Genomic DNA, 25,163 nt, shown 5'->3' with positions numbered 1-25,163 from the left:
TGTCGAGGACGCGCTCCGAATACTAGATCAAAACAAATCCTGCCTACAAATCCTCCTAGACCTATCCTCAGCCTTCGATATGGTCAAACATGACAGTCTCCTGGACTTAATTGAACCCAGAATGGGTTTATCAGGCGTTGTCCTAAAGTGGTTTAGACTTTTTTAGACAACCAAACTCAAAGAATCAAGATTAACCAATCGCTGTCCCCTGCCACTCAGGTCACCTTGGGAGTCCCTCAGGGTTCCTCCTTATAACCTACCCTCTTCAATTTATTCATGGAGCCCTTACAGAAAATTCTGAAAATCTACAATGTTCATCGCTCCTATATCTGCGCCCTTGTTCCATAGGTCTTTAACACTATAAACTTCACCAGGAGTAAAGTGTCCCCCATTCTCGACCTCCATGCGCTTTATTATGTTGATCAAATCCATCACCTGCTGGGTGTTTTCATCTCCAGTCGCCTGGTTGTTAAATGCATAGTAATGATTCCCACATTTTGCAATAAGCTTCATGAGCTGTGGCTCAGCTTCCCTCACAAACCGATCGATTTATTTATCTTTCAAGTCCTCTATTCCCGTGAACACAATCACCATGTGCTTCAGCGCTTTCCTTTCAGGCTTTGAATCCTTTTGACAGATTGCTGTTCCTCTTGGCTAAACTGCCCCACCTGGAGTACCAGGAGAATGGAATATGGTCCTGGATGACAGAGCTTTAGAGACCCTATCATATTGCTCCTCACTTCTTCAGGTACCTTTCTGTTGAAGATCTCAGGAGTATCGACTACTACAAGGTTCCTTCCATTCAGATTGCTGGTCGTTGCCTCACACGTCAAGGTCACTGAGTTCTGAAAAGCCCTGGACAAAAATGGCTTCCCACCAAGGATGGAGTTTCCGATGGCACTTTTTCCAACTCCTGCAATTTCAGTGAGTATAAATCTCAGCTCTCTGCCTTTAGCCCCATAGTTTCTGTAATCTGCAAAGCAAAAAAGATGGACAATCTTATTGTTGTATCTTATTTTATAATTTTATAAACTTCTCAGCACCAGGAAAACTGAAATAAACAAATGCACCAGTACAATAGACTAGAGATAATTTTGGCACCTAAAAATATCCTCTACTGAAGTGCTGTCAGTTTGTTTGTGAAGTACCATGCATTTTGTATGTGGGGATCAGACCTTCCTTTCATTTTATTGTTTCTCATTTGGAAGGGTTTCACTTTTCCTCTGTGTACTATTGTGAATAAATTGCCTGCGGTTGGGCCACCATCTTGGGACTCTGTTTATCTTGCCTGCCATTTGATTAGCTGATGGAATATACTTTGGCTGCCAACTGCACAGCATCAGACCTCCATAAATCTTATTTTTGGCAGTTATGAAAATCTTCAAGTCCTACATATGGTGAATATTAGTTATTTTGCATGCTTACATGTGGCAGGACCTCCCCTTGGTCTTATGCTGACTATGTAACCCTAAGCATATATAATGCCCCTGTTTTCTGTACTCCTTAGACTGCCTCATACAGTTTCTCAGGGTACTTTGTGACGTAGTCTCCCTCATCTGAGGTGAATAAATTAATTATTTTTATATTACAGCTTCTCTGCCAATCCCTTCTTTGTTGTTTTAAAAGGATCAGGTATCAGTAAGACCCCTGAGTAGGTTTCTCTTTTCTTCAAATGGTACCCAAAGTGGGACCTCATCAGAGAAGTGACTATCCAAGGGAGTGATCTTGACAGGAATCTACTGAGGAGGACAGGACTCTACTAAGGAGGTACTCTGTGCACAGAGATTCTGGGGATTCTCTGTCTCTGCAGCCCAGTATACTTCTGATCTTCCTGATTTTGAACCTCCACATGTTTACCACTCCTGCCTGAGAACCTTTTTGACGTGAGTATTCTAAAAAACGACCGCTAGGTCTTTCAGAACTTGGCAGTTAGAATCTGGACACCAGTGATTGGTAAGGGTCGTTTTGATGCGACACTTGCTGTTGGTTTGATACCAGGGATTGGTAAGATTGTTTGATGCGGCTTACTGTTGGTTTGGAATTTGTATTGGCCAATTTTGGAATCTGTAATTGAGAATATATGAATTGCAATTTGTGTTGGCAGGTAATGAGGAGACTTTTCTCTACTTTGTATAAGATTTAAACGGCACAACGTACAAGCGTACTTTAAGTGCTACTTTGCGTATAATATTTCCATATTTTGCAATATTTTTGGCATGCCTGTTTCAAGCACACATCGAAGAATCTGCTGCTTTTTGGAGGTACCATAGTGAGATGTGAAGTAAATTGGCCAGCTCCCCTAGAGGGAATACCTAAATAGGTATAGGTATAAAAACATATTTCTTCCTTGTTGATTTTGTACCCCATGGAATTGAAATATGAACATAAAACAAACAAGGATCCTATTCTGCGCACTTTTATAAATGGAGATATGCAGAGCGATTTTTTGGTGTTGTGCCAGCCAAAACTAGTGAATTGAGTGTATTTTGGCTTCTTGAAAATAAAACAGTCTGTTGGGCTGTTTTGTGCAGTCTTTTGGAATACTATTGAGCAGCTCTTCCTGTAAATATGACTTACAACTAGTATTAAGAAATGGTTTGGTTAGAGTACAGTCTGGGGCTGTCCTTTGTTTCTGTCCTAAGTGTTGATCTGTGGGTTAATGTGTGTTTAAATATCTATGTGGTTTGTGGTTTCACATTAGTGGTTCTTCTGTGAGTAAATAGAGATTGCACTCTGTGTGTAATAATGGCTAGCCTTAAGCGCGCTGTATTGTGTGTTCTGAGTGTATGACCCCTTCTGTATATGTCTGGAATGAGCTCAATGTGTTTGTTTTTTTGCTGTCATCATTCTGTTATGCAAAATGTAATTTAATTAATATTAAATAAAAATTAAATAAAAATCCAGAAATTAACCATATGATATGCTAAATAACTACATGTTACTATTAAATTGATTGAGTAAGCAACAATGCACATGTACAAACTATCACAAGGCTAAAAAGATAAAATTTGAATTCACATTCATTAGGAATAAAATAGGCCTTACAAACGAAATGGGGGAAGGAGGCTGGCTCCTCTACAAATTAAGGGCAGGCAAAATGTATGCTTCTTTTTTTCCTCAATTTTTGTTTAACCTGTCTAAGCTGTCTGTGAAATAGCAAGGAGACATTTAATTGGCTATTCAGTAGTACTGTTTTAAACATTGTTAGCATTAATAAAATGAATAAATATATATGTTATGTTACTGTCCATCCTTTTTGATGAAATTATGACAGGATGAGTAGTGTAGATTGCTGTTCCCTTAGTTGACCTTTAAGGGGAACTAGATGTGGGTAGTTTTTGTTCTACAAGTCTTAGGTGATAACACCATTATTGTATGTTTGTTATTCTCAAGCGACATAGTTTTGCAAGGGCATTGCTAGTTTTTATTAGCTAGTCTGTGTAAATAAACTGACAGTCCTTATTAGATCTGATGTTGCATAGTTGGATCATGAAAAGTAGAATGCAGGGAAGATGCCCTTGTGATCCTTAGCAAACATTTTTTGAAGAAAATATAGTTTTATAGATAAGAACCCCTGTTAAATTAGCAGTTTTAGACTTTCCTGTTGCCCCTATAACATGAGAGCATGGTCCTAAGCGTACAATGGAGGCGCTTTTATTAAGAGAAATCATTGTAGAAGTGTCTGCAGTCCTATACAAGTAATGTAAAGTTTATGAGCAAAAGTGTAGAACATTTCCTTTTCTCTTGAGGGTTTTCAGATTAGTACACAGGAATACACAAATGTAAGGATTTAGGGTATGTCTGTGTTGCTTTTCTCTTTTCCTAAGAATTTAGTAAATGAACACAGACTTCCTTGGCTGCTTGGGATTGGGTGATGTATTACTCTTGTCAGTTCACCAAATAGTTCCTTTTATACTTCCCAATAGGTCCAGGCTGTTGTTTTTTTTACTCTCACATAGATAGATGGAAGTGGTTCTTGGGTGCCTTGCTAATATATGAGGAGTCCCAAGACTAGGAAGTATTCTGAGACTATCCTCTCTGTTGATAGACTGTTTCTGTGCCTTGTCTAAAGACCTTTTGTTCTGTCCACTAATATATATTTGCTGCCTTACAACCATTGCCAGAGGGGCCCAGACATCAGATTCGGCCTGGGGAGTCAGCGTCAGCACCAGTCCAGCTTGAAGCCAAGGTGAAGGTAACCAGCACAGGCATTGCTGGCAACTAGGACCTCAGTGAAAGCAGAAGCCCTGGGATGTTAATTGTGTCCCCCTGCCACTGTCTTGGGCGAAAGACGGGGTCACAAACCAGAAAGGAGAAATCGTGGATCAAGTTTTTGATGCCCAGCTGAGAGTCACAGACCGACCAGAGCAGCAAGGAGGATTTGCTTTGAGGCGACCCCTTTTAAAACAAGGTTTGCTTCAGAGATCCCAGCATCAGGCCTCTGAAACCTGGTCCCAAAGTGAATGCAAGTTTGCACCTTTGTTTGTTGGTCCAGAGATACCTGGGCACACTGGATGCAATGTGTGGCCCCAACGAATGAGCAGTGAGCCAGCAGAGCTTTACAGGAGTTAGGGAATAACTTGAGTTTAGGGTACAGGTGCTGTGTCTCTGGTGCCTGTTAGATTGAAGTGAAGGAAACTGGTGCACTGCCTGAGACACTGGACAGGATCGCTGAGAGCATTTGCCCTTGTAGGTGACTGCCCTATCCTGAAAGAAGAAATTTTTTCCTTGAAACTGGGCCGTGATTCTTGAGTTGCGAGCTGTGCAGCTCCACCGTGGAAACAACAAGAGCCTACCTGCGAGGCTCAAACGGACACAGGGATAAGACTCCCCTCTGGCTTGGTTATACAGCGGCTTCAATTTTACCAAGGCCTTTTTCTTTTTCTTATTATTAATAATGTACCCATTTGGTCATCCCATTTTTGAGGAGGACCAGCCCTTTGCAGCTCTTTGTTCTAATTCCTATGGCCCTGTGTGGTCCTCCTTGTCCCAAAAATGATTAATGTTCTAGCCCTCATAAAAGGCAAATGGAAAGGTCTATGAAAATATTTTTATGAGATATGTGCTGTTGGCTATTCTGAAATTGAAATGGATTGTCACTGAAATGCATAGGAGCCCTGAAAATGTTTACTAGATGATTCTAGGATTTGCTTTTGATTAGGGTTGTGAAAAATGATAATTCTGTTCATGATAGTGGTCATTACTCTCTCCTCGTGTCTGCATGTTAATTATGACCCAATGCTTTGTTTCCTTTGTATTCCTGCCTATAACTCATGTATACCCGCTTAATGAAAAATGACCACCTAGCAATGAATTAGGATATTGATACATTTATGAAAATTAATGTGCAAATATTTTCTGTGTGCCTACTGGATCATAGGAATGTCTTTAGCTCATGCTAAAAGGACTATCTGTTAAAGATTGCAGGGATTTGTTAGCATGAGCTGAAAGCCATTTTTGTATAGTTTCTGAGGGTACTGTGTGACATAGTCTCCCTCATCTGAGGTTAAAAAATGAATTGTTTTTATAATACAGCTTCTGGGCCAATCTCTTCTTTGTTGGTTTAAAGGGACCCGGTATCAGTGAGACCCCTGAGAAGGTTTCGATTTTCTTTACAGTGGCGAAATTTATAAGGCCACATTACATGACTTTTCATGACCTTATAAATATGTGCCCCTTTCGCGCTGAAAATTGCATGAAAAGGGTGTTCCTTGGAGGTTGCTGGGGCCGTTCCCAGCAACATCCATGGCTTTTTGACACTGCCCCAGATTTATGAGAAATCGTAAGTCTGAGGCAGTGCTATAAATATTCGCTACCCCAGGGGAGAAGTAAGGGAGGCACACCCGGGAGAAATATATTTATCTCTCCTTCTTTTTCCTCTTTCTGTGTGTGCTGCATTCTGCAGCACACACAGAAAGAGAAAAACTCTCATGTGATTGTTTTTGTGTTGGAACGTTTCCCTTCCTGCACAAAAATAATCATTCCTGCAAGGTAGGCACCCTTGCACCAAGGTGTAAAGGTGCCTGCATTGGCACACGGTAGCCCATTGTGCGCTGGCATAGGGGAAAAGGACAGGAATGCGCCGTATCTAATAGATACTGCACATTCCTGTCCTTTTCTTTTGCCATAGGGCCGCCCAGAAGCAAAGTCTGCTGCGCTGCACTACGACAAAACCTTACAAATGAGGACCATTTTTGCGGACAATGTTATTCATTAGTGCTGCACTTTGTGAGTTTTGTAAGGGAAATGTTTTGCAACAAGTGTTTAGATGTCTGTAGTCCAAAACTAGATGATATGAATTGTCTGGTTTGGAGACAGGAAACAAAGGATTGTTCATTTGTGAGGTGCATGTTTCAATCACCCCCTGATATTCAAGTTGATCTAAGATCTCCCTGGCTAGTTTTTTAGCTTCTTGCTTAACAGAGTACTGCCTTTGTGCAGTTGGTTGATTTTTTAACTGAATTTTATGGTGAGGAGAATCATCATCCCATCCTACATGATTTTTATATAATGCAGGGGCTTGGGCTACTGCCCATTTTCTAGCAAATGTGTATTTTTTATGAAGTGGAATGTGATTTGAGAAGGCAGACATAATCATTTCTTCGCCATGTGGGCACTCCCTGCCAAACTCTGGTGGCCAGTCTTTCTCTGCTAGAAGGATATCATAGCCTTTAGATAGATTCTCCCAAAAGAGACCTTTTATTTTCCTAGTTTTATCTCCCTCTATACGTAATGTTATTTCATATAGTTTATGGGGCACGCTAACTGGAGTGTCCGCAGTTTCCACTTTAATGTATTCATTCGTGTCCACTGTCTCCAGAAGATTCATCAGGATCTTACGAGCTATGGTCACTTCTGCTGCGCTGTCTAGCATTGTCTGGGACCACTCTCCGTTTTTCAGTTGTGTCCTCAGAATTCTCGGCATTTTTTATTTTAATACTGGCTACCTTCTTTCTGGGAAATAGTAATTTTTTAATTTGATGAGCAGGTTCCTTGTCTTTTGACTTGACGTGCTCTTCTTTGTGTTCTGACCGTCCTCTTCTTTCCGATTTCTGTGAGGAAGTCTGAAAAGATCGAGAGGGACGTGTATCAATATCTTGATATCTGTCAGGTTTTCTCAAATTGTCCCTATTTCTAAGGTTGTATCTTTTTTCAGAGGGCTCCCGTTGTGGAGACTTGCCCCCGTTCTGGAGATCTATCTCTCCATTGGGGAGACCTTCCTCTGGTCTGAAACTGTTTTTCTCTGGGAGTGGTTTGTTTGTTACCCTCCCACTTCTTCTTCGGCGTGTTTAAATTATTTTTAATGAAAGTCTTTTCAGGATGTTCAATTAGTTGTGGTTTTACTGGTTTGCCACCCAAACTATCTCTATCAATTATTCTGGCAAGTTCAAATGGTTGATCTGTTATATCTGTTTCTTTCATTTTTTGGCGGATCGCCACAGATGCTGCTTCTCCTTTTATGTTGGCTAGTAATATAGCCGAGACCTGCTTAAAGTCTTTCAGTAATTTCATACCTAGAGTTAAGGCAGGTTCTGACCCGTATTCTTTTTTAATCTATCTTAGTACATCTGGTATAACCGCCATAGACGGAACACCATGTGTTTTTGTGTAGATGGAAGCAAAGACTGTGCCCCAAGTATCACAGTCCTCCATATGCGGTGCGATCCCCATTGGGAGACAGATAGTCAGAATTCTGTGTTTTTCATGAGGGGTAGTATCAGGAAATACTGCCTCTATTTGAGTAATTTTTTGAGCTAACCAGAATGGAATTTGTTCCCGTTTTGCGGGTGTTTTACTTAGACATGTTGTATATTCTGTGGTGTAATTTTATTTGTGTTCCCCTGATGAGGGGTCTGTTGTGGAATTTTAATTGCAGGTTGGACTGTTGAAGTTCGCATGACATATTGGACCAATTGTCTTTGCATTTTAATTAGTTGTTTTAGCTGAACTAAAAGTTCTCGTCTGACATTTTTTCAATGTCTGGATGTGGTGTGTAGCTGGCTGGAACCGGCCATGTGGCTTCTGGTCTACCTAGTGGACCGAGCCTGGTAATGTGATTTTGATGTTTTAGGGCGCCATTAAACCAGAGCAGGTGCTCTTGGTATGTTAGTGGAATTTCAACTTCCTCGAAAGGAGAGTATTCCTCTGTAGATTCCTCTATTTTGTAGTAGTGGAACTCTCGTGTCACAGCGTGTGCTGCTGGAAAATGTATCCAGGAATAGAATACCTCTGTCTGCCGATACTCATGGGCCTCTACCACAAATACGACCGTACCACCTCTTGATGATACTCCATTTTCGATAAGTTTTATAGTTATGGTTTTTCTTATGTTGACCAGGATTATTATAGCATTCGGGTCATTTTCATTAAACCCTGTAACGTCTGCACCCGGTTGATTCGCATCTACTGCGGCTCCACCGGTTTCGTTGTTGTCCCCGTTAGTTGACATTGATTGTTTATTGAAAGTTTGCAGTTCAAGTTTCAAGGAAACAAAGATTAGGTGCACAATATTTTGGAACACTGTATCATTCAACGTTGACTAAACCAAAACTAATACATAGGAATCTCTTCCTACTAAGTTCCGGTGGATATTAACCTTTTACCCACTCCAGACGTCTATTGGAGTTTTTACGGGAAAAGGGGTCTGTGTGAACAGCACGACTGAGTTACTCTAGTATCTTGCGTTAGATTATCGCCTTACCAAAGGTTGGGCGCCATGTAGTGTAGTTCCTATATTCCCAATAGGCTCTGCGCATTGGAATAACATAAACGGCAGTTTAGACGTAGGAATGAGGTCGACTAGGTCTCTACTGAATATGTTAGACTTAAATAGGTTTGCCAGCTAGCTCAGAGATCACTAGAAACTTTCTCGAATGAACAGGAAGGAGTTAACTTTCCTGATTTAGACAAGAAGGGATTAGCTTCTGACAACCATATAACATGACAACTTTGCTCCCTCCAGAACGAGGAGTATATCTCCAGAGTCGTGTGAAAACAATATATAGCTATTTCACTCAGTCAATCGTGCATGCTTAGTTTCACCAGAGTGCAGAGAAATAGAGAGACGGGCGTTTTCAATAAAAGGTGTTATTTATTGAGCAGTCCTCTTTCTCATGCAAGAGAAGTGAATTACCGTAATTGCAATACTTGTCATAAAGTAAAGTGCGTACAGTAAAATAAGTATTATGAAATAATACTGTAGAAGCATTGATATGGTTTCTGAGCCATATGGTACTTAAAACGGATAAAATATATACAATACATACAATGATAAAAGTTGACTAAACATACTCAACTAGTGTTTCTAAATACGCCTACCCCGGTGTACCTGACCTAAGCCTAATATGTGGGAAGGAGTGAGTAATTTAAGTTTTTGCCAAGAATCTGAATCAAGAATTCTCTAAGAATCTAATCAGCTCCGTAAATTGGTTTTAGAATGAAGGAGGTCTTGTATCTCTTTCTCAGGACTCGATCTCCCAGCAACCCGCAAGGGTGACTGGAAACACTGGAGCTGGATTTCTCTGCAGGAGAAAAGACAGCGTCTCTCTCAGTGCTTCAATGGGAGGGTCGGCTTCCTTCGGCACTCGCATCAGCTGGGCTTTGGATAAGTAGATAGCCGCTCTTCTCCAAACCACCGTGTGCTTGCTTAAGGCAAATGCCGGTATATTTATACCTGAAAGGTGCCGAGTTTGACGTAAGGTTGGACATAAGACGTCACTCAGAACTGTCACTAAGAACTGGCAGTTCTTTCAGGACTCTCAGGAGTTCTAGGGCAAATCAAAACAGAAGCAGGGGGAATTCCCGGGCTGCTGGATGCTTGGTTTGTTTAAAGAACGCGTTGTACTTTCTAGGAGTCTAGGGAAGTAGCCTTGCCGCATTTGGACCGCATTGGCTAAGACTAAATATGGATATGATTCTTATGCCTTTATAAAGATATGATTTGTTATACCCACATAAGGGTATAATTCGGGAATATTTAATTAGGGTCCTAGATACATTCACAACATGGATATTGACACTTTGCTTGGTTCGGTAATGGCTCATGCAACGTGGTGTCCCCAGCGGCTACCAATCCTGATGACAGCATTCATTGAGGTCTCACCGACTGAGGGTGAGATAAATGGAAGACCAGGCACACAGGTACCATCTTCTGTGAACATTGCTAATGCGGATGACGCTGACAGCGATGCATCTCATCTACACACTATTGATCTTTTTTCTGACATAGTCCAACTTTCACCTACTGTGGAAGACAAATTCTTTGCCAGCCTGCCTGATTTAATGTTTTCTCCTACCAACGAGAACAACTTTTGAAAATAGAACACACTGTTCTCTGGAACTCTGAATTCGACCTTCACTTTTCAAAGCAAAGGCCTCTAACTTGGGAACTCTATTTTTCAACAAACTGATTCGACTTTTTCCTAAATTGACTCTTTCTTTTGGCACAGTAAGCTACTTAAAGTAGAACTATTCTTAGAGAACAAGATTGCTTTTGAATACTTCCTAGAGACAATATTTGGCCTTATCAACTAGCATGATACAATTTTACATGATATATAATGACTTGGTCTTCACCTTCTCTTCTGTATTAAAAGCCATTTCATGAATGTAATTTTGTGATTCATTCAGTAAGCATTTCCAAAGTCATACTATATGCTTTGAATGATAACACTGCTTAAAATGCATACAGTACAATGCTCATTTTCGTGTACAGCCATTTCAATTGCATTTTTTGTATTTTTGGATGGGATTGTAAACACATGCTTTAGATATGTTTTAAATGCTTACTATTTAGTAAGGTTGAACATATAAATGTGGAGTGGGTGTTATGTATCATTTTAGGACCCTAGTGTACTTTTCCCGATTCATACCCTTATATAGGTATATATTACCATATCCTTATATAGGCATTTGAAATCATAACCATATTTAGATTTACCCCATGCAGTCCAAAAACGGCATGGCTACTTCCACTAGTTCCGAAAATACACAATGATTTCTTGGAAAAACTCGCCTTCAGCAGTCAGGGAATTCCCTTGCTTGAATATTGATTTATCCATGAACTCATGGAGTTTTCAAAGAACTGCGAGTCTTTAGTGACGTTATTATGTCAAACCTTACGTCAGACTCAGCACCTTCAATGTATAAATAGGCCCACACTTGCCCTAGCAAAAACACGGTGGTTTGGAGCAGTTCAACTATCTACTTACCCGAGGCAGCTCGCTACAGCAAGTGCCGAAGGAAGCTGACCCTCCAGCAGACACATTGAGAAAGACACTGTCTTTTCTCCTGCCGAGAAATCCAGCTCCAGTGTTTCCAAGCTTCCCTTGCGGGTTGTTGGGAAATCGAGTCCTGAGAGAGAGATACCAGACATCTTCATTCTAAAACCAAGGTACGGAGCTGATTAAAACCCTGAGAGAAATCTTGAATAGATTCTTGGCAGAAAATACTAAACCTATGCTACAACACACTTACTTCTTCCCTAGTACTAGACTTAGGTTAGGTACATCGAGGTAGGCGTATTTTAGAAGCACCAGTTGAGTATGTTTTAGTCTTTTATTATTTATGTATGTATTCTATGGCTTAAATACCATACCAAGCTTTTACAGTATTATTTTGCAATACTCTTTTCACTGTATGCATTGTACCTTATAACAAGTTTTGCGATTGTAGCAGTTAATTTCTTCTGCATAAGAAAGAAGCCTGTTCAAAAAATACCTTTTGATTGAAAACGCCCGTTTCTCTATTTCTCTGCACCTCTGGTGAAACAAAGCATGCACGATTGACTGAGTGAAATACTTATCTATTGTTTCCGTGACTCTAGAGATATATTTCTTATTCTTGGGAAACAAAGTTGTCATGTTTATGCGGTTGTCAGGAACTAATCCCTTCTTGTTTATTCAAGAAAGTTTCTAGTGACCTCTGAGCTAGCTGGCACTCACAATTAAGTCTAATATATTCGATAGAGACCTAGTCGACTTAAGTCCTACGTCACATCTATAGTATATATTATTCCAATGGGCAGAGCCAATTGGGAATATAGGAACTACACTACACAGTTTGAAGATATTATCCCATCGAAAAATTGGAGTGTATGAATGCTCAGATTGGTTATCATCTGCAAGTTTATACTCAAAATCTAGAAAAATCATTTGGGTGAGTCTAAGTCTTGCTGCAACTCGAAATCGAGTACTTAAATCTGTACACGAAATCAAATATTTAGCAAAAAAAGACCCAGAAAGTACAGATATTGTCAAAACAAACATGTTGGACACATACTATCCAAATAGAAGTCATCATCTTGAGAACATATATCTTTATAAAGTGCTACAATATTACACTTTTAAACGGAATACTACAGAAAACATAAATGAAGGAAAATATGCAGTGATTGGTTCCGATGGATGTTTGGTGAAACAAAAAAAAATAATTTTTATTAATCACAGAAAACTGAGTTCTGATACTCAATATAAAAGGGAATTTTGCTATTTAGCACTTTTGCAACTCTTCAAACCGTGGCGTATAGAATTGGAATTTCTTGGAGATTTTCAGAGCTACGAATATTCCTTCAATGCTTGTAAAGAGAGCATTGAATGTAAGGGTGGGCGTAGTTCGCGAAGTAGCGCTACGCGAAGCTACGCGAAGTGCACCCCGCACTATGTGAACTTCACGTAGCACTAGTGCAAGATGCGTTTTCACTGATTGCACAGTGCGAGCTGTAGTTTTCTGCTGCTCGAGTATATTTTTACTCGAGCGGCAGCTTTCTCAACGCGAACTGGTAGTTTCTCATCACGAGCAGTCAGGAGCATGCGCAACCACTCGCAATGAGAAACCTGACCTCCCCGCGTTAAGAATCTCACTGGGATGTCATTTTGCTTGCTCGCGGTCGCGAACATGACATTGAGGACCGCGAACAAGCAAAAAATGACCGCTGCACTACGCGTGTTCGCACTGTGCTACGTGCAACTCGCATAGTGCGAAGTCGCGCAAACCTCGCAAACTACGCGGGCGTAGCATAGTGCTTCGCCCAGGGTTAATTAAATGTACAGTTTTTGCAAATTATCTGAAAATGTTGAATGATGAAATTGATCAAGAAGCTTCTATTGCAGCTTAGATTGCTAGAGACAGTCAAAGTTCTGCTCCACCGAGTCAAGATGCACTAGGACAACCAATTCTTGAAAATTAAGTGGCAATCACTATGAATGAAGTGGAAACAGGAATGCATCACGCGCAAGAAGATATTATGGATTTAGGAAACTTGGAAGAACAACCAAATGTTGAACAGAAAGAAATGTATCAGAAAGTGACAGATTGACCATGGATTTCTTCATGAAAAGAAATAATGCACATGCTCATCATTTCAACCTATCCGAATGTATGTCAGTGGTCAAGCTGGAACATTAAAAAGTTTCCTAATTAAAGTTTTGACCGGTTATCTAAAGAAAACAACTGGCTCACATTTGTCTTGTGTTGTAACTGCTCCAACAGGGTTGGCAGCACACAACATTAAAGGAATTACATTATATTGTTTACTTATGCTACCTGTAGAGCATGAAAACAAATTAGAATTTCGCTATCTGGAGAACCTTGCTATGAAGTTTCAAGGGTGCTACAGAAAATGAAACATATGATTATTGATGAGGTAAGCATTGTCTCAAACTTAATGCTTGCGTTTGTGCATTTAAGAATGCAGCTAATTCTTAAAACAGAGTACGATGTCTTATTTGGAGGAAATCATATCATAGTTTTTGGAGATATACTGCAACTTACTCCCATAAAAGGACAACCAGTATTTAAAACACTCCAAACCAGCAAGTGTTGTCAGACATCTTGTGCCTCGGTAGAACCGAGGCACAAGAAAACAGAAAAAGAAACATGAAAAACGCACGCTTGCGGTACGCGTACCATGCCGATAAAAAACGGAATTTGCATTTTTGGTTTTTTTAGCCCCCGGGGGGCCAAATCCCAGGGACAATATAGTTTATTATTATGGAGGGCACAGATTGCCCCCCTGGCCCTGGGGGCCGCCACCCCCTGGGGCTTGAATGTTATGTATGCGGGGGGATGATGCCCCCCCAGCCCCGGGGACTGCCAATCCCGGGGCTTTAATATTATGTATGTGGGGGCTCTTGACCCCCCCGCAGCCCCGGGGACCACCACCCCGTTCTTCTTTTTTTATAAAATTTAAAAAAGAAATGTGTGAGGGGCTCATGCCCCCCACACGCCCCGGGGACCGCCACCCCCTGGGCTTTTAACTGTAGGGAGGGGGAGCAGCGTGCCATCCCTCCTTAGCCTTGTGGTGGCTCTGGGGATGCATTTATCAGACAGCGGTGAAAATATCAAAGCCAGGCTATTGGAGTAGAGCACCGAGACACGTACCACAGTAGTGGCTCCGCAAGTGTGAAACAGCTGATGTGGGGAGTGGCTTCTAAGCGGAGGGGGCCAACAGGAATAAAGTGCTCACAGAGGAATGGATCGGAGGTGAGGGGGGGTCCCTTGACCTTAAAATAAACTGTATAGGGAGGTAATCCTGAGGCTATCGCTTCATCATGAGGCCACAACATGGCGGCCGTACGAGCCACGTAAAATCTCCAGTACTGCAGGTACTGATTGGGACAATTAAATCTGTAGAGACTACTAAGCGGTTTATCCTGTCCGCTAGAATCATCAAGATGCAGCGGTTGAGAGATCCCAAAATACCTGACCTCAACATGGCCTCCACGCAAATTGACTAAACAACTACGCTCCTTCCTTCTATTCCTCATTCTCAAAGCCCTTCCTTCACCCTTCCCCTTCTCTCTCCACTGGACTGCAGCAAATAGAGAAGTCCCTCCACCTACACCAGACTCCATGGAATTTCACATCGAGCTTAAACCAGCGAGGCTAGGGGTGCTCCCCCACCACCCTCCCCCACCTGGCTCACCAATCATGACATATATGTTTTGATCTTTCTCTGACTGTTGAGACCTAGCTAGCTGACCGATGCCCGGTGGAGCTACCTGTTAGCTAAAGAGGAGATGGGTTGTGGACTACCCCCTCAGCCATCACCTACCCAGCTAGACATTGGGCAGACATATTTTTGTCTCTCAGTTGTATTCTCCCCTTACCCTTTTACCAATCCCCAACCCTTTTTTGCTCCATTTATCTCGTCTTCCTATGCTCTTTAAAATGTTTTTTTAACCGAGACCTTGCTATTTGGCCGAAGCCCGGTGGAGCTACCATATAGCTAAAGAGGAGATGGGCCATGGACTTCCCCCTCAGCCTTCACCTACCCAGCCGGACCTGGGGCAGACCTTCCTTCCTCTCGCTATCATATCTCCCTCCTACCCCTTCACCATACCCCCTTACCCTTCTACATTCCATTTATCTCATCACCTATGCTCTTTAAATGTTTTACTAGTAACTTATGTAACCTGTTAACAGATGTAATTTTGTGTAACATTGTGGTACCTCATGTAAAGCGCTCTGATACCTTCGAATCTAGCCAGCGCTATTTAAACTCAATAAACAAATAAACAATAAGCAGACGCGGGAAGCAGGCAGGGACCGTGGAGGAATTGGGGACAACTCCACGGTCCCCAACGAAGAGGGCCAGAACAGGGGGATGGATTACCCGGGGCTAAAAGTGGCCCTTGAGGGGGGCCATGTGGCCCCCCCCCCCCAAATATTTAAAAAAATAAATAAAGGAGGCAGGCCGGCCCCAGGGGATGGGGTCCCCGGGGCCTTAAGTGGATAAGGAAGGGGGGCTATGCAGCCCCCCTTGTTAAAAAAAAAAAAATGTGGCCATGCCCCAGGGGATGGGGTCCCCGAGGCCTGGAATTAGCCACGGGAGGGTGCAACGCGGCCCCCTTCCCGTTAAAGGAGTCAGGCCCTGGTGGATGGGGTCCCCAGGGTCCAAAAAATAGAAAAAATATATATATTTTTTTAATAAAATCGGGGAGGAGGCCACGCCCCCTCCCTACACCAATCTGCAAATGCACCATCTGGCGCGTTTGCAGAGGGGGAAGTAATTCCCCTTGACTATTGGGTGTCCCTGAGGGCCAAGTAGCACACCAGGAACCTCCAGTATGCGCCAGGGGGCTGCGTTGCGGAGAGATGTAATGAGGCCACACCCCTTTTTACACCTCTCTGCAATGCAGCCCCCTGGCGCATAATGAAGGTTCCTGGTGGGCTAGTTGGCCCCTAGGGACCCCCAGTATTCAAGGGGACTTAATCCTCCAACTTAGAACGCACCACTGGGCGTTTTTGCATAGTGGAGAAGTTAGAGGGAGGGGCTTGAGGTGATGTGTGTGCAAACACACGTTTTAAGTTGGGGAATAAATTCCTCTTCAGTCCAGAGGTCCCCTAGGGGCCAACTAGCCCACCAGGTACCTTAGTAAGCGCAATGGAGCTGTGTTGCAGAGGGTTGCAAAAAGGGGCATTGCTTCTAAACACCTCTCTGCAACCCAACACCCTGGCGCATACTGGAGGTACCTGGTGGGCTAGTTGACCCACAGGGGACCTCAGGAATGAAGAGGAATTACCTCTGTAACTTAAAACGCGCCACAGGGCATGTTTGCAGACATATCACCTCAGTACACGCCCTCTTCCTTCATCAGTGTGCAAATGCGACCTGTGGTGCCTATTAAGTTGGGGAATTAATTCTCTTTCAATACTAAGGGTCCCTGAGGGCCGAAAAGCCCAACAGGTATCTCCAGTATGCACAAGGGAGCTGCATTGTAGACATGTGTTCAGAGGCCAAACCCCTTTTAATTCTCTCTGCAACACAGCTCCGTGGTGCTTATTGGAGGTACCTAGTGGGCTAGTTTTACACTAGGGATCCTTAGGATTGAAGGGGACTTAATCTCTCAACTCGGTGTCAGGGCGTTTTTACACAGTGGTCAAGGGAAGGGACAGGGGATAGGTGAATAAGTATATTTGATAGTGTTCTATTGATCATTGACTGCATATATGAGTGAATCTGTAGGTAAGTGATTAGATGTGTGTATAGATCTAGGAATCACTGACTGGGTTTTTAGAAACTTGTATTGGTGTGTCAATTGATTCAAATATGGTACTCCGTATTTTACAGTGAGTGATGAAAGGTTATGATGAGGTTATCTGATTGTCACGTGGATGATGTAATCAGTGATGTAATCGGTGATGTCATTTGAGATGTACAACTGACTATATCGGAGGAATTTCAATAGTTTTGTACGAGTGAAATGTCCAGCTAACTATAACACCCCTAAAACCTATGTTTTTTTCAGTGAATTTCTAAGGTTTTTTAAAATGCTAATTCCTAACTATAACAGGCCTGAAACCTATGTTTTTTTCAGTGAATATATATATATATATTATTTTTTTCACTGAAAAAACCATAGGTTTCAACAATGTAATATTTAAAAATTAGCATTTAAAAAACCTTAGAAATTGACTGAAAAAACCATAGGTTTCACACATGTTATAGTTAGCTGGACATTTCACTCATACAAAAGCATTGAAGTTCCCCTGTTATAGTTAGTTCAGCTAACTATAACTCGCGCACCCGCAATCCACTCCTGATGAAGTCACATATTACATCACTCACGACATGGTCAGTGACATCACTCATGACATCACTGATGACATCTCAAATGACATCACTGATGACATCATCCTTGTGAAAGAGTGGCAGACCTCCTCTTACCCTAATATAACCTTTGATACACACATTGAAAAATACAAACTAAAATTGTGAAAACAATGGAGATACCAATACCAGTTAGAACAACCTATTCAGTAATTCCAAAATCTTCATACGCATCCACTCATTCACCAACAGTTCAATATAGTCACTCATACATGTACTCACTCATCATATATACTCATACACCTATACATCCTATTAGACACCTACACTCATACATACAGTTACTCACACACATACTCACACATGCAAATAAACTATTAAACATCTATTTACTTGCATATACAGCTATACACACACCACTAGATTCACTTCTACAGAAACGTACACATACTTACTCTCTTATACAATCACTTATAGAAACACATACTTATTTATACAGGAACTCTTCCAATCTCTCACTCTCATATATCCTCACTTATATACATCAATACTCACATATACTAGTTTAAAACATATTTACTTACTCATAAAGACACTATTGAGACAGTCATTCACTCACTAACACCCATAAACACACTCACCCACCCTTACAGTCCTGCACACATGCTGTCTTCAAAACACATAAAAACAGTGGGTCACTCATTCATGCATATATGCGCTAAGTAATATCCCCCACCGAACCATACAGACACTCATACTGATACTCAAAAAAACAACTAATAACCCATATACACACTCATGTAGCTACTCACCAACCCATGCAGCCACGTATACACAAAGTGAGACACTGATACAGATATTTAAAAATGTAAACATTACTCACTAATACATGTATTCACTAAGATACACTTAATAAGTTAGTTATACAATCAATTGTACAAAAAAACATCAATTTTGACACTTATTTACCCATTTATTCTTCCATCGACCTTTAGATATACATATATAAAAAACATTTATTTTTCAGAAAGACACACATTCACTCGATGATGCCATCAGTGATGTCATTTGAAATGTCATGAGTGATGTCATGAGTGATGTCACTGACCATGTCATGAGTGATGTAATATGTGACGTCATCAGCAGTGGATTGCGGGCACGCCAGTTATAGTTAGCTGAACTAACTATAACGTCGGAATTTCAATGGTTTTCTATGAGTGAAATGTCCAGCTAACTATAACATGTGTGAAACCTATGGTTCTTTCAGTGAATTCCTAAGGTTTTTTAAATGCTAATTCCTAACTCTAACATGCCTAAAACCTATGTTTTTTTAAGTGAATTTCATAGGTTTTGTAAATGGCAATTTTTAAATGTATTAATTGTTATATTTATTTTTTTGATACAAATTTACTAAATTTTGTATTATAATTATTTTAAGCTATTTTATTTTTTAAATGACATTACATTTTTTAATGTAAAATAATAAAAAATACAAAATTTAAAAATGATTTTTTTAATTTTAATATTTTTACCAATATATTAAAATTCATTTCTATATATTTTTTCTCGCATTTTTTTGTGGTAAACGTAGGGTACGCATACCGTCCTCGCACCCACCAGCGCATCTGTAATTGTACTGTACGCATAACCGCGCATATGTTAGAAATACGTTTTGACGTTGCGCGTCGCATTGGCGCTTCCGCATGACGTCATGTACGTTTTTACAGCGCACGGTACACGTACCCCGTCAAACTTTTTTATTGTTTAAAAAGATATATCTATGTATTTAATGTAAATATTAGGGCAAGACATTATCTAAGGTAATCATGTAAATAGTATTTATTTAGTTTTAAAAAGCGTATATTACTTTTAAAAGCAATTACGCGAATTGCGGGGGTACATCGTACGTACGCGCATCATAAGCGCACCCTACGCATACCCCATGTGACTTCAAAACAACAGATTTGATTGGGTCATAATACTTCCTATTCTAACTGTTGAAGGACCCCACCCATTTTAATCATTCTTCTTTGACCTTCAATAAGAAACATCTTTTTGTGAAGCAGCTCTTTCTTCAATAGATCTTCATTATGGCTGCACAGCAAGGTGAAGATATGTCGGAACACTCTTCAGAAGAAGAATTTGTGGCAGAAGACCTAGCCCCGAAGAGGAAGGAGGCACTAATTTGGATTTTTTTTTCCTTTCGGAAGGAGAAAGAAAAAGTGAACGCAGCAAAAGTTACCTTCAAGGTGTGTTCAGCAGTGCTGTCTCGAGGGAATACTGATGAATATTACTCCTTTGGAACTGCCAGCATGGTAAAGCACGTCAAAAATCTACATCCACGGAAATATGCTCGTGCTGCATGCAGCAGACTTCGTGAGGAGACTCCAGCCCCTCCACCGAGCACATCTGAAGGACCATCAAGTCCTCACTCGGACATCCGTCCAGATTTTGTAGACCTCATCATTTTATGCAAATTTTGCAAAGAAACACTATGTTATGGTGAACAATTGATTGATTTAATTTGCAGGCGCAAACAAGACCACCGTTGCTCCCACCGTTAATTTTTTGATTGTTTATTTGTTCCAGTTCCAGACTGTTTTGTTTGTGCAGCTCCCTTTTTTCCTTTAAAAAAAACTAAACAACAAAAAAGAAAAAAAAGTTATTTTAAGAACTAACTTCACTGGTCAAAAAAAAGAGCTATATTAGTATGATAGGGTTTACAGGTTTTTTTGAATGAATGTATAGTGCATAATTGAATGAAAGAATACATTGGTAGTGTATGGTGAATTTGAAAGTGCAGAACTATAAGGAGGTACTACAGCATAACTCTATAAGATCTTTACTTACAGTGTACTGTAGTACTTCCGAAGCACAGGTATGTAACATATGTACATGAATATGTTACAAGTCTATGCTTCCCTCTGCACTGCTGGTGAAACTGCCTGGGTGAATTTGTAAGTGTTTCTGTTTTAATGCAGTGAATGGATTAATACATACTGATGAATGGGTCACTACAACAGTGCAACAGTAGTGACAGAGTGCTTCGTGAAAGTGTAAGGATACAGACTGGAGAATTGAAGGTGTGAAAGACAAGTGAAGAGGTGGATACAAGACTGCATGCATAGTGCATAGGGATTTGAATCAGTCCACGGCCTAATGCTTACTTTGCTGCATGAGTACTTGGGCACTGACTGAATGATTACAATTCTGCAAGGAGAGTGCCTGACTGAATTTATAGGGGCTTCAGTTCTGGTGAAGTGAATTTATTAGTACATACTGCTGAATGGGTCACTACAATAGTGCAACAGCTGTGACAGAGTGTTTGCTGAAAGTGTAAGGATACAGACTGTGGAAGTGGAGGTGTGAAAATAGGATGGATAGAAGACTGCATTTATAGTGCATAGGAGTTTGAAGCAGTCCATGTCCTAAGGCCTACTTCACTGCATGAGTACTTGAGTACTGACTTAATGATTAGACTACTGTAAGGAGAGTGTCTAAGTGAATATATAATTGTTAGAGTTTTAGTGCTGTAATTGGATTAGTACATACTGCTGAATGGGTCACTACAACAGTGCAACAGCAGTGACAGAGTGCTTGCTGGAAGTGTTAGGATACATACTGGGGAATTGAAGATATGAAAGACAAGTGTACAGGTGGATAGAAAACTGCAATCATAGTCTATAGGGGTTCGAAACAGTCCATGTTCTAAGCCTTCTTCACTGTATGAGTATTTGGGTACTAACTAAATGATTACAGTTCAGCAAGGACAGTGCCTAACTGAATTTATTAGTGCTTGAGTTTTAGCACAGTTAATAGATTAGCACATACTGCTGAATGGGTCACTACCACAGTGTAAGGGCAATGTCAGAGTGTTTGCTGTAAGTGTAAGAATACAGACTGGGGAATTGAAGATGTGAAAGACATGTGTGCAGGTGGATAGAACACTGCATGCATAGTCTATAGGGGTTTGAAGCAGTCCATGTTCTAAGGCCTACTTCGCTGTATGAGTACTTGGGTACTGACTGAAAGATTACCGTTCTGCAAAGACAGTGCCTCACTGAATTTATAAGTGCTTGAGTTTTAACACAGTGAATGGATTAGCACATATTGTTGAATGGGTCACTATATTAGTGCAACAACAGTGACAGAGTGTTTGGTGGAAGTGTAAGGATACAAAGTGGAGGATTGAAGATCTGAAAGACAAGTGTGCACATGGACAGAAGACTGCATGAATACAGCATACAGGTTTTAAGCAGTCCATGTCCTAAGGCCTAATTCGCTACACAAGTACTTGCATACTGAGTGAATGATTACAGTACTATAAAGACAGTGTCTGAGTGAATCTATAAGTGATTGAGTTTTAGCGCACTGAATGATTAGTACATACTGCTGAATGGGTCACTACAACAGTGTAAGGGCAATGATAGAGTGTTTGCTGTAAGTGTAAGAATATAGACTGGGGAATTGAAGTTGTGTGTAAGACAAGTGTGCAGGTGGATAGAAGACTGCATGCATAGTGCATAGAGGTTTGAAGCAGTCCATGTCATAAGGCCTACTTCGCTGCATGAATATTTGGGTACTGACTGAATGATTAGAGTTCTGCAAGAACAGTGCCTGAATGCAGTGAATGGATTAGCACATACTGTTGAATGGGTCACTTCAACAGTGCAACAGCAGTGACAGAGTGTTTGCTGGAAGTGTGAGTGTACAGACTGAGGAATCAGTGTGAGTGTACAGACTGAGGAATTCAAGATGTGAAACACAAGTATGCAGGTGGATAGAAGACTGCATGTATAGTGCATAGGGTTTTGAAGCATTCCATGCCCTAAGGCCTGCGTTTCAATATGCAAGGCATCTATAGGAGAGATGGTGTACGTTTTACAGATGAAGGGAACAGAGTCTTCCTCTTGAACTTTAGACATTGGTACTTACTTAATCTCTCAATAAACACAAGGGCTCTTTTTAGAGCCACCCAACATCTAAACACATACCCCTGATAGATATCTGAAAAATATTTTTCTGGCTTGGATACGCGTACCGGACGCCTTAGAAATTGGGTAGCATATGTGGTACGATACGTTCCCACCCTCTCATTGCAAACAACAGTGTCCCGGGGTGGGTACCACAGGACACTGCAGGAGACAGCCCTGGGGGTGTCGGTCCCCAGGCCCATCTTGGGCTCCAGGAGGGGGGCCACACGCCCCCCCTCACTTTCTAGAAGCCCCAGCGTTTGGGAGTTCCCGGGGATGGTGGGCCTCAAAGCCCCCCACCCATTTTCATTAAGCCACGGGTGTGGTGGTCCCCGGGGCTGGGGGGCCTCAGAGCCCCCCTTACATAATTATGCAAAGTCCCGGGTGTGGCAGTCCCCAGGGCTGGGGGCCCCTCTAGGCCCCCAAATATAATCTATTCATTGCCCCCCGGATTTGCCCCCTTTGCATGTTTTGCACACTTGTTTTTCAGTTTACGTGTGCCGTCGGTTCTACCGAGGCACAAGATGGCTGCCAACACTTCCTGATTTGGAGTGTTGACAGACAGTTGACAGCCAATTAGCATGCAGCTCGTGCTCTTAAGGGTACGCGCAGGATGCTCAGCAGATACGCGTATACTACTTAGTCCATAGATATATCTATGATTTTACTTTTGATTTTCTCAGGAACTACTGCACGGATTTACATTATTTAACAAAAAGCGTGATCTGCGAACCAAACTCTACCTTTTCGCCAAATTTGGTGTAATTCTTTTCAGCAGTTCGGGCTGCAGCTGCGGCTAAATGTCCTTATGGAAAATTGCATGGGGAAAACAAATTTTGGAACCCCCCTTTTTTCTCGGCCTCCGCTTGATGAATTCCCCGAAACTTTAAGGATAGGAGCGGAGCTGGCCATCTTCTTGGAGAATTTCGCGAAGATTCGTCAACCGGCCCCAAAGTTATTCCAAATAGAATGTTGCGGATTTCCTATGGAAACTAGGTCATAACTATAACTACCTTCAGGTGGGGGGTGCAAGCTCGAGGGGACATTGTAATACTCAGTCCTACCTGCGCTGAGTCACGGACATCTTCGCAACCTGCTCTGCTCTCCCCCGCCGCCGCTCCTGACACTGCGGCTGCTGAGAGGGGGGAGCCAAACAAAACTACACTACCCAGCGTCCCCTGCTTCCACACGGGGACTCCGACTGCCACGCCAAAGTCCCGCGCCCGGAGGCGCATAAGACCGAGCCGCTCCTGCGGCTGAGCGGGGGTGCAAGCTCGAGGGGACATTGTAATACTCAGTCCTACCTGCGCTGAGTCACAGACATCTTGGCAACCTGCTCCGCTCTCCCCCGCCGCCGCTCCTGACACCGCGGCCTCTGAGAGGGGGGAGCCAAACAAAACTACACTACCCAGCATTCCCTGCTTCCACACGGGGACGCCGACTGCCACGCCAAAGTCCCGCGCCCAGAGGCGCATAAGACCGAGCCGCTCCTGCGGCTGAGCGGGGGTGCAAGCTTGAGGGGACATTGTAATACTTAGTCCTACCTGCCCTGAGTCACGGACATCTTGACAACCTGCTCCACTCTCCCCCGCCACCGCTCCTGACACCGCGGCCGCTGAGAGGGGGGAGCCAAACAAAACTACACTACCCAGAGTCCCCTGTTTCCATACGGGGACGCCGACTGCCACGCCAAAGTCCCGCGCCCGGAGGGGCATAAGACCGAGCCGCTGCTCCCGCATCGCGGGACGTGCGCGGGTGTCGCCGGGCTGAGCCCGGGCAGAGGGTGGGCCGTCTGTGGCCTTCCGGGGCAGGAGGAGGCAGGGCTGGGCCACCCCCTTTCATCTATCACCATCATGGGTAAGCACAAAAACCTTACTAACTCTGAGGAGGGTGTCAAAAAGGCCAAAGTCGCTAAACACTCCAAGTCAATCATCTCATATTTGATCTCTGCGGTAGGGGCTCTGTCCAAAGAAATAGCAACTGCGCAACATGAGCTGGGTTTGTTATCCCCCACACCCATCGTAGAGCCTAACACACTGGAGTCAACTCCCGTCCCTGGCATTCCCTTAGAGCCTGAAGTGATCGTGCTTAAAGCACTGCCTTGCCCGGGGGATAGTCCTTGTCAAGCCCAAGACTGCTCTATAGCATCTTTGCCCCCCAGCCAGCCTCTGGGGGCCGGACTTCAAACTACAGTGCCCACTAAAAAGAGGAAAAAGATAGAGGGTGATAGAGTTGGCAAACAGCTGGACATGGACTCAATTGGCGAGCATTTGAAAGCGCTATTCGTGACACGGATTGAACCTCTGTTAGTAGACATTGCTAAAGACATTGTTGACACCATGAGTACATGCCTTGCTGGGTTATTAAAGAAATGTGCCCTGATTGATGATCTAGTTAAAAAACTTGATTCTGCCCTGGTTTGTAATAAGATGGATATGTCGGGAGCAGAAGTCACTACTGTAAAAGCTGCATTGCCTCTGCCGCCCCCATCATTGTGTAAAGGAAACACTGTAAACACCACCAGAGAAGGGGTCTGATAACTCCCATAGCAGATTGCCTAGCACCCAGTTAATCGCAATAGCCCCTAACATTCCCCAGGGGGCTAATAGCCCAGCATTGGGGTTAAGGCCCAAGGAGTG

At 42.4% G+C, this 25,163-nt stretch overlaps 1 pseudogene; it reads right to left on the bottom strand.

The window, feature by feature from the left end:
* Positions 1–285: 285 nt before the first annotated feature.
* Positions 286–24,263, bottom strand: LOC144805474 (GTPase IMAP family member 9-like; annotated as a pseudogene).
* Positions 24,264–25,163: the final 900 nt, after the last annotated feature.

The sequence above is a fragment of the Lissotriton helveticus genome (assembly GCF_964261635.1).
Source record: "Lissotriton helveticus chromosome 1_1 unlocalized genomic scaffold, aLisHel1.1 SUPER_1_unloc_11, whole genome shotgun sequence".
Lineage (NCBI taxonomy): Eukaryota > Metazoa > Chordata > Amphibia > Caudata > Salamandridae > Lissotriton > Lissotriton helveticus.
This window is presented reverse-complemented; position numbering and strand designations above follow the sequence as displayed.